Here is an 11605-nt window from a genome sequence, read left to right on the forward strand (position 1 = left end):
AGGCATCTGAGAGCTGAGAATTTCAGCCCATCATGCGACTCCTGCATTTCCTGAGTGCTCAGACTTGCTAGTGGTTGACAATATTATATACAGTCTGATCCCATAGGCTGAGCAGCCTGGAGATGGGGAGGTGACTGTCTAAGACTGGCTTGTTCCTAGTGCTTCATGGGTCTCTGTCCCATTAAAGTTTTCTCTGGTTGTTTTCTACATTCATTCCAAATGGGAAGTGCATTCTTTAATTTCCACTTTCTAAGATACTGGTGCCAAGGGGAGAGAGAAATGGAGAGAGAGAGAGAGAGAGAGAGAGAGAGAGAGAGAGAGAGAGAGAGACTTCTTTGCTGAACTGTTATGCTTTATTGACCAAAAAGACCTCTCTGGTTAGTGTAAACCTTGAGAGAGAAGAGAAAAAGGAGGCTTGTGACCATTGGGACTGATAATGGGAAGCTACTTTGAGAAGAAGTTGGTAGGCTGGCTTCTAACGTAGCAAAGCTGAGGACAAAGGGAGGAATGCACAGGTTCTGAATTGCTGAAACTGAGCAGATAGGAGACTTTTCTCAGAATAGCCACAGTGTTCCTATTATCCTTGCTGCTGAATGCCCCATTTGTCCATTGTCAGGAAGGTCACTGTTTTCCTCCCACACCCAGGACTGTGCAGGAGTAGCCACAAATGCCTAGGCATTTTCCAAGATTTTATTGGCCCACTTCTTTCTGTGTTGTTACTCCCAGACCTTCACATCTTTAGAATCCAAGTAAACACAATTATGCTCCAGAAGCAGGAAATAGTGGTTGAGCTGTTTCAGGACCCCTGGATTGGAATCCCATTCTCAGTGTTCAACCTGAACCACTGCTAGCATTTGACGTCATTCTGTCTTGAAGGAATTGTTCTTGAGAATTCATTCAACCTGTCTAGACAGAATTCTTAGAATCTGCGAAATTATTGCGATGATGAGGAGATATACTATTGCAGTGGCTGTAATTATGATCATTCACCTTATGAGGACACTCCCGGATAATTTATTGACATTTGTTTTGAAAAATTGAAGCCTTCTTGGCATGTCACATGCAGCTCTGCTCAGCAGTGACAGCTGTGTTTGTGTGTTTACTGGATTACAAGTGTTATCGCATTTAATCCTCCCGGGAAATATTTCTACTTTATAGATGAGGGAACTGAGGCATAACTTTCCTAAAATTCACAGAGCTAGTGGGTTTATAAACAAGGAGATGAAATCAAGCAGATTGGCTAGGCCCAAAATTCTCACTCTGAACTAGCATAATACACTCTAACCTGAGCTGGCTGGACATCAAGGTCTTCCAATGAATAGTTTGTGACCGTAGGCAAAGCTTTAAAATTCTGCACCTAACTTTAGAATAAAACTAATACAAAACTCGTAGGTTCATTTATTTAACCAATGTTTCTTGATCTCTGCTTATCCTGGGCTGGACTATATCAATATCTTGATGATTAAAGTTGCTTAATACAAACTATTGGGCAATAGCTGTGTCTACATTGAAACATTCCTTCCTGGAAGGAAGGAGGGACTGGTAAGAATCTGGAAATAAGTGAAACATAAAAGTCCCAGTAAATAAAATAAAATAACTTACAAGCCTCTGATAAGAGAATCACGGGGTTCTTCCTCAAGGCTTTAAGAGCAGTAAGGAATCACCGGGGAAAGAAGACTATGCGCTTGGGCAAGCTGTCAATAAGTCATGCAGGGAGCTCCAAGGATGCAGAGTTTAGGAGCCGTCACCCCTGCTGAGATGGCTTCCTGTGATGAGGTACCGTTGAGTTACCCATTGTTCTATAAGCAACCCCTCACCCATATTCTTATAAAACACATAAACAAGCAAACACCCCATAAACTCGATAGTTCATTATACCAGACCTGGAGAGAATCATTTCTTAGGTCTGTTCAGGCATTTTAGGCAAATGCCCCAGGGTGAATAGGCATTTTGCTCACTTCTCTTCAGAAAAAGCCATGCAACATGATTGGTGAACAAAAACTGACAACCGAAGATGAACTAGGGAGGAACGTGGTCCTCGTAGTGAGTGCTGACGCATGCTGCTGGATCAGATCCATGTGAGGGCAGAAGGTTCGTGGGGCAATCCTGACATGCCTACCTTCCCATGTGGCATGGGACAGCACAGTAAGCCTCCATGATGTACTGGTAGTTGCGTGCTCTCAGGAACAAGTGACAGGCCATGTAGCCAATGCTAAACCATTTGAGACTACAGTGTCCTTACAAGGACTGATAGAAAGGCAAGGGTCACAGTACCGGGCCAGTCTGTCAAACTGGAAAATCAATTCTACAGCAGGAGAGTACAGTCCTGTCCCCTTCTTGAGTCTGAACCCAGTTAGACAGTGCAAGGCTGCCACACTAAGATGGCCGGGGGTAGGGAGTATGCAACAGCCCCATGATAGCAGTACCCCAGGATCAGAAATCAAGAGATGTCATGGAAAACAACCAGTCATGTTTCACATTAGCTTCCCCTTAGCTGCTTGAATGCAACTGACATGTATTTGGAATGGATGGTGGTGAGCCTTCGGTAATCCTACCCAACCTCTCTACGAAAGGATTTCATGGAGACCCCATGAGCCATAAGACTATTTAATGCCTTGCTGTTTGCCTGCTAGAGCTACATGGGTAAGTCACTGTTGCTGAAGACACCATGTTCTGAGTGTAGGACATGGAGAACTCAGATTGGGGCACAACTGGAAGTTCCTTTCCTGCCGGCTGACTTTCATAGTCCCAGAAGACGCAATACAAGATGCTGGGGAGATTAGTCACCAAAAGTTCTGCTCAACTATGAATCCCACATGTTAAAATACCAGGATGCCCAAAATATGTGCCTGCTGGTGCAATAGAGGCACAAGTGTTACTCGTGGCTTTTGGATGGAATATAAAACTTGTTCCATAGGCAATAACTCATATACGGCACCGTAACCAGAGCAAACGCCATGGCTGGAGGTCATGGTCCTCAAAGCAAGGCCACTGCTATCCTTTTGCTAAATAAATGTGATGTGCCTGTTAAATTGACTTCTAAGCACTTGTTTTTATCAGCACACACTGTTCTGCTATTGTCAGACTCAACAGTGGAGAGAGACTTCCTTTTGCAGTGGGGTGTGAAGCGTGGGGACTCATAATCAGTCAAGCTCTTGAAGGCAGGTGACTGTCGCTGTAGCAGTGGCCCAATGCTAGGTCACAGATGGAGAAAAATAATCAGACATATATAACACCCCTCCAAGATTCAGGAGAAATTAAAGAGGAGTGGGTGTAAAGAATGTAAGAGCTAGAGGAAGGAGTGGCGTGCTGTGTAGATATTTCCTATCAATCGAAACATTCCCTACTGGAAGGAGGAGGGAGTCTCATAAGTCTCTGGAAATAAGTAAAACTTGCGAATTCCAGAAAAGATATGAAATTCAGAAGACTGAAGGCTGGAGCCTTCTAAGGGTACAAGATTCACAAAGTCCTTCACCGAGGTTATTAAAGCAACAAACAATTTCTGGGGCAAGAAGACTCCTCAACTGGCCTGGAACTCTAGGGATGCGGGCTTCATGAGTTGTCATCCGTGCTGAGTGGGTTTTTTGTTCATGCAGCTACTATTGAGTCATCCATGGTTCTAGAAGGAACCCCACAGCCACACTACTGTAAATAATCCAATAAACTCACTAGTTCACTATACTGGACTTGGTGGAATGATTTCTTTGGTTTGTTGCCAGCGCCCTGCCTATGATGACTAGACATAGGTTCATTTCCTCAGGAAAGCCACACAATTCCCCATATAGCCAGACACTTTTAAGTGACTGATGTTAGCTATTTTAATTAATCACAATGCTCTAGTTTGATTTCAGTTTCTCTGATAAAATGCCATCAAAAACAACTTGTGGGAAGAAGAGTGTATTTAAATCCAGTTTACACTCCATCACAGCAGGGAAGTCAAAGTAACAAGAACTTAAAATAACCGGTCCCAGGGTATCCACAATCAAATGCAGAGGGAGATGATTAAAAGCACGCTTGATGCAGAGAGAAATGGCGGCAAGCATGCTTGATGCAGAGATAAATGGCTGCAAGCATGCTTGATGCAGAGAGAAATGGCAGCAAGCATGCCTGATGCAGAGAGAAATGGCTGCAAGCATGCTTGATGCAGAGAGAAATGGCTGCAAGCATGCTTGATGCAGAGAGAAATGGTTGCAAGCATGCTTGATGCAGAGAGAAATGGCTGCAAGCATGCTTGATGCAGAGAGAAATGGTTGCAAGCATGCTTGATGCAGAGAGAAATGGTTGCAAGCATGCTTGATGCTCAGCTATCTTTCTCTATTCTTTTACAACCCATCTCCTAAAACTATGGTACTGGCCTTCTCACATCAGTCAAGACAACCACCCACAGACATGCACAGGCCAACCCCATCTGGACAATCTCTAATTGAGACTTCCCAGGTGATGTTGAGTGTATTAATGTATCTAAAATGTATTTCCTAATACCTAGCTAAAGATTATGTTCTATGTCCCCTAATGGTATTTTAAATGTTTCAGATCTATAAAATACTGCTTTGCTATCTGAGGAGAAACAAACAAAACCCATCAAGTGTCTCAGGACTGATCAGAGAAAATGCATTGGCACGGATGTTAAAAAGTAAAGTTTTGTTGCACAATAAAAGTCCGGCGAGACATGCAAAACATGCTTGGCACCACCAAGGAGTACAAAGTGCATTCTGTGAGTATTTAGGTGCTTCTTGGGCAATGACATGACAATAAGTTACTTCTCTGATGACGTGTAGACAAGCCCAACAACAATAGCTCTTAAAACACACCCGGGAGCAGGGCATGCAGTATTTACTCTCCTATGCTGGATTTTAGCATTCTCAACCTCTGTCCTGCAGCCTGGTCTGCCCACTTTCTAATAGAATTGAAAGTAATTCCCAAGTCTCATAAGAGACTTTACTTCTCCAGGTTGCTGATAATCAAATGAGATGGTATATATGAAATTGTTTTAAAATATCACATATGAACACATACACACATGCACATGCACACACACACACACACACACACACAGAGAGAGAGAGAGAGAGAGAGAGAGAGAGAGAGAGAGAGAGAGAATTTTATATGTGTTATTGTGGTGCACATCAATAATTTAAGCACTCAGGAGACTGATGTAGGAGAATTATGAGTTCAAAACCAGTTGAGCTACATAATAAGTTTTGTCTTAAAAAGAAAAAGGTGTCACAGTACACAGGAAATGCGCTCTCAATGCAGGAATCAGATATGGAAAGTATTTTTCTTCCCTATTTTCTGAACCGGTTGTCAGCATCTTTTGTTTCTAGATGTCACTTCCTGTCCTGCCTAGTTCCTTTCTCCCCGTTTTGGTGTCCAGTAGGGATAACATTACTTGTAAAATGGAGAGAGCGGTGGTGTCAGAGCTCCACACACGCTAGCTCACTTCATCCTCGTAACATTTCTGGGAGTTACAGCCTATCCTATTTGAGAAGTCTGAGGATTGGGGGACCAAGCAGCTCACAAACTATCATTGTTAGTAAATTAGAAGGTTAGCAGATTTAGCTCCAGAGGCACAGTCTTTGCCACCATCCTTGCCTGCTTCACTCTGCCACCGTGCCTGTTCTGGAAACAGGCAGAGGTTTGGGCAGAGGCTTTGCTCTTTATTCTTCATAGCTTTATCAACAAACATGGAGTCTGTACGGACTAAAACTAACCCTAATATGGTATTCGTTACTAGCGGTGAGAAATACTGAACGGCATAGTTCATGCTACCAAATTTGTGTGTGTGTGTGTGTATGAGTGTGGGCGGGTGTGTGAATTTGTGAGTGGGTGTGTGTGTGGGTATGTGTGAGTATGAGTGTGTCTGTGAGAGTGTGAGTGTATAATTATCTAAGGAAAAGAAGCTACAGATCTAACTAAGCCACGCCACCTTACAACACAGCTTATCTATTAAAGAACTAAGGGCGAAGTTTCCATGTTTTTGTTTTGTTGCATTTGTGCTGGTCTCTGGTATGAAAGAGTCCTCAAGTTGCCACTTACTGAAGAACAGGCCAGGCATGAAATTGGCGGGATCTGTTTATGGCATCATAGAGAAAGAGAAACACATCCTGGAAATGCAAACATCGTGCTTTTAAAAGCAGCAAGATGGAGCAGTGGAGAGCCAGACTGAAAAGACACCATGGGATTAGCTTGTTTGTGCAGGTAGGCCTGCAGAGGCCATGCATGAGACAACTGGTTTGTGCAGGTAGGCCTGCAGAGGCTATGCATGAGGTAACTGGTTTGTGTAGGTAGGCCTGCATAGGCTACACATGAGATTGACTGGTTTGTGCAGGTCCCTGTTTCTTTATTGGATTGAATAAATGATTGCTGAGGTTTGCAAGATTTAAGGAGAAAGGTGTAAAATTATGAAGAAAATGAAAGGTTAAATTATATTCTGAGATTTGTGATTTTAATATCTTATATACAAGCTGTCCTAAAAATAATAATTGAAGAAAGGGTTAAATTCTCATGTGCCACCTTAATCAAGTCACTGTCCAGCCACTGTTTCCACACTAGGTCCACAGCTGTCTGAAAAGAAGGCTCCACAACAGTCCAGGGAGAAGACAGAGCGCAACTCCCCCAGCTCTGCATTTCCAACCTCAGCTCTCGCAGGTCTAACACTGCCTAGTGGGTATCAGGCTGGTTAAGCGGCCATTTGTAAGACTAAGCAGTGGTTCTCCTGGACCCTTTTATTCACAACTCCCCTCTCCACCCCATGCTGTGGGAACTCCTTCCACCGATAGCCTTTGAGATACCGGCTCATTTTCCCACTATTGTGGAACTCTTTTACTCGCCTACCAACCCCATATTAACCCTTCTACTCCTCCTTCTACGTGTGTGAACAGAGTTCTCAGGCCACTTAGAAACCATGCTGATTCTAGCAGAGAAAAAGAGGCAAGATCATAGGGGAAACTTGGGGTGGAGGAAGAGTGGCCGTGCTGTGGACTATTTAACTAGGTAAAGATGTGTTACATTTGTTTATGTTGTATTTGTTTGATTGTGTAAAGGTGTATTGCATTCCGTTCACCTTGCCTGCCTAAGGTACCTGATTGGTCTAATAAAAAGCTGAATGGCCAATAGCTAGGCAGGAAAGGGTTAGGTGGGGCTGGCAGGCAGAGAGAATAAGTAAAAGAAGAGGCTAGAACAAGAGAGAAGGAGGAGGTTTTGTGTGCTGCACTGTGTGTGTGGCTGCACGGAGTTGTTAAAGGACCATGGGCAAAGCCACCATGTGGTGAGGGAGGGGCTGCCGTTCCAAGATGGGGAGGAGCAGACCGAAGCAGTCTGGGGCACGCCGAGTGACGTGTGGTGTGCCTCTATGAGGTGCTGGATCAAGCTGCAAAAAAAGAACATTCCAGTGTTGTCAAGTTCCTTGGCCACAGCTTGACTACCACAATGCTGACAATAGTTTGGAGCACTGAAAATTGTAACTACATTCTGGTCACAGCACTAGTTACATGCCTCCGTCACCAGCTAATGAACTCTGGACCCCAACATGAGGCCTTTAGCATGATTAAATGTCTCAGAAATGTCTTGGCCGAAGGTACAATCAGCTCCCCGAGGAGATATCCCCAGCCACCACGGTCATCTGGGTGGTCATCACAGCAAGTCATACATTGGACCCTCATGAGGAAAAAAGTTGTGTGGTCTGTCTGCCCTCAGAGTCTGGTGGTATGCTCACGGTAACGAACCTTAAATGCCACAAGTAACTGTTTCAACTGAGTGATATCCTCTGTTCACATAGTCTCCCATAAACAAGAAATTTCTATCTGGTGATCAGGATTTCTTTAGCCTTCTCGCCTAGGCTCTTGACCTGGGAGAGAGCTCGTTCAGCTGCTCAATCCAGACTGGTCCAGCCTCTTGATGAACAACTCCTTGTCCATGACGATGCCTGCCCGAACCGGTTGCTGCTGGTTGCTGCTCCTGCCACAGGCACATGCTGCCACCGCTTTCCGGGTGCTTCCTGTGACAACCGGCTGGCGCTGGCCGGGTTGCTTTCTCCTCGCTCCTCCACTTGCCCTAGCAGAGGACCTAGCTTTCTGTACAGTATTAGTGTTTAAAGAGCACTTAGGATAGGTGTGGTGAATAAATTTGCACAAGACTGAATTTTGTTCACTTGTTTTTCTTTATTTGCATGATATATCAGCATGTTCTGAAAAGTTCTGACCTCATAGACTAGTCTGCTTTCGTAGACATAACAGGAATATTTGCAAAGTATGATACTTGGAATACTTTAACTACTATGAGGCAAGGATGTGCAAAATATTTTTGCATTTAATATTAGTGGTTTAGAAGAATCATTTTGAATCTTCAGCAGTAAGTAAAAGACTGTGCCTGGCGGAGACTCTTGAATCTTAAAGACCTTTAAGTGTTACTCGAATTTTAAAGACTTTTGAGTGTTAAGTAATAAAGAACTTAATATTTTGATGTAGTGGAAAAAGACCTTGTTTTGTTTTGGTTTGGTTTTTGGCACATTCTTTCTATGTAGCCCTAGCTGTCCTGGAATTTGCTATATAGACCATGCTGGCTTAAGCTCACAGGCAATTAAACTCCTGTCCAATTCCCAAGTGCTGGGAATGAAGGCTTACACCAGCAGGCCTGACCTTGGTTTTATATTCTTGAAACTGTCTCTATGTATTCTTGGCTGGCCTGGATGCTGAGTAGAGCAGACTGGCTCCAAGCTCAGAGATCTGCTTGCCTCTGACTCCAGAGTCCTGGGATTAAATTATGTGCTACCACCCGTGGGTGAGATCTTTTTTATAAGACTACTAAATGCCAATGTTGGCTGTGCTTTGAAAAGTAGAATAACATATGTGGGCTAAAAATTTTGGGCCAGACTTACTCCGTTTGGTACCTGTTCTTTAGTAGGCCAGGGGCCTTGAGCTCCATATTCACCTGAGAATGGCCTTGTCTTGGTGTTTTTATCCTACACAAGCCACTGTTCAGCTTATGATTTAAACATGTAAAATGTGAAAATGTTGCTTCTTTGTTCATACTGCATAAGTTCTGATTCTGAGTTGAGGAATAATCTCTTTTTTCAGATCTATGTGATAACTGTTTGCTTTTTATCGTTTTTGGCCATGCCTATGTGAATTAGTTCTAAATCATCATTATTACTCAACTTTCCTTTTAAAAAGCTTATTTTCTTTTACAATTTGATTTTTTGCATATCTTAGATTCTCCATTATCCTAGATAGTTTTTGTGTTGGAAGTGAAACCCAGGCAGGGCTCTTGCTAGGCAGTTGGAGGTCCCTTCCTTAGAAATACTTGTTTGATGCTTGACAATATTTTTCTTTGGTATGATTTCAGTAAATAGATTATGCCCCTTGCTTAATAAATGTTTTGTATTAGTTTTTGCTTCAACTGTGGGTTTTATGTGTTAGATGACTCTGTTTCTTAGTTTTTAAGACATTTTTTTGTTTCATATACCCTATCTTGGAATAAAGACTCAAGTTTTTCTTGTGGATATAATGAGAGAGAAAAAGAAGAAGAAGAAGAAGAAGAAGAAGAGGAGGAGGAGGAGGAGGAGGAGGAGGAGGAGGAGGAGGAGGAGGAAAAAGAAGAGGAAAAAACAAAGAAGAAATAGAGGGATACATTCAGGACTGGAAACCAGGGAGTTGCCAGACAGCCAGACAAGAGAAGCAGTCAAAGTAAGATATACTGAAGGAAAGAAGGTAAAAAGCCCTGAGGCAAAACTTAGAAGAATGGAAAGAGGTTAAGTTATGAGAGCTAGGGGGACAAGACTAAGGCCAAGCATTCATAACTAATAAGTCTCCATGTCATGATTTAGGAGTAGGTTGGTGGCCTTAAAGAAAAAGTTTGCTACATGGTGAACTTCAGCTCCTGAACCAAATTATAACCTGGTAGGCAGGGGAAGCAAATTGTTGTAGCCTTTTCCCAGTGGGAGCTAAAAGTAGGTCAGAACAGAACAGAGCAGAGCGTAGTAACTACCCACAACCCCACGCAGAGCGGGGAAACAGCATGCAATTCCTGGCCTGGGAAGGGCCTGGGCTTGGAGCCCTCGTGCTCAGCTTGAGGCCCCTCAGCCACCGACCTGCTCCTTGCCCTCTAGTACTTGGCTTCCTTAAGCCTTTTGATGTAGTGGATACGGCCTGTAACCATCAAAGAAGTCACACAGTAGGAATGTTCTAAGCAGTTCTGTTGAAAGATTTATTTGTTTTTTTAGTTTTTTTAAGTTTTTTTTTTCTGTTTCGTTGTTTGAAACATTTTTTAAAAAGATTAAGCAACTTGTCAAATGTTACAGCTAGGAAGGATGGGCAGGGAAAACTAGTCTTGAGGAGATAAAAATTAATTTTTTTTTCTTCACTAAAGTACCTTATGATGCTTCATGAAATAAAATTTCTGCCTGTTGTCATTGATCCCCACCCTCCAGAAAAAGACTGGTTTAGGAATTCTTCCCACTGACTGGTTGCTGTTGCTGTATTTTTTGTGTGTGCGTGTGTTTGTTTTTTCAAGACATAGCTTCTCTGAGTAACCCTGGCTGTCCTGGAACTCACACTGTAGATCAGGCTGGCCTCACACCCACATCTTCCTCTTGAGTGCTGGGCTTAAAGGCATGCACCACCATGCCTGTCCCCATCAATGGCTTTTTGTTTGTTCATTTGTTTTTAAAGAGAGAGTTGAATTCCTTATTTCTGTCACTGAAGTTTTTTTTTTTTTTTTTTTTTGGTTGTTTTTTTTTTTTTTTTTTACAGAACCTTATTTTTGTCACTGGGTTCTCTTTGTGTTTTATTTTTAATCTTTAAATTTTATTTTATGTGTGTGAGTGTTTGCCTGAATGTATGTAGGCATACCACATGTGGGCCTGCCTGGTATCCCCAGAAGTTAGAAGAGCATGTTGGATCCTCTGGAACTAGAGTTGTGAGCCACCATTGTAGGCACTGGAAATCAAACTCAAGTCCTCCTTATGGATCAGCAAGTGCTCCTAACCACTGAGCAATCTCTCTAGTTCTGTCACTCTATTTTACTATTCCCGTGTATGTATGATGGAGGAGCACATGCCTCAGTGGAGGTCAAAGAACAACCTTGGGGATTCAGTCTCTTCTAGCCACTTCACTTAGCAAATGATGCCTGATTAATTAAAACACCTTAACCCACGAGAAAATCTCCATGCCACTCAGCATCTTACCAGCCCAGAGAGCAGGCAGGCTCCACAGTTAAAGTGTGTGGACTTCCCTGGCTCATCCTGCTTAGTAACATTGGCGGCATCTGGGAGACTTCGGACATCCAGCCACTCGGAGTGTTACAAGGTTCTCCAGCCTTTATCACCCTTTCTCTGCTCCCCAGCCCACCCGCAACAAAATGGAGATTTCCAGACCCAGATCAGAACTCTTTCTCTAAACAAGGCTCCTACCTGCTTGGATGTGATTCCTGTTGACTGCCCTGGGTCCCTTTGTGTGCACACCCATTGCTTTTCTGTGGTCTGCAAGTTAGGCTGAGACGATCCCCCCCAAATTCCATGGTAAACATCTCAAGATAAGAACAGGTCTATGTGTGGTGGAGAGATGGCTGAGTGGTAAGAGCATGCACTGCTCCTGCAGAGGACCTGAGT

This window comes from Myodes glareolus, chromosome 10 (assembly GCF_982192425.1).
Source record: "Myodes glareolus chromosome 10, mMyoGla1.1, whole genome shotgun sequence".
NCBI classification, from domain to species: domain Eukaryota; kingdom Metazoa; phylum Chordata; class Mammalia; order Rodentia; family Cricetidae; genus Myodes; species Myodes glareolus.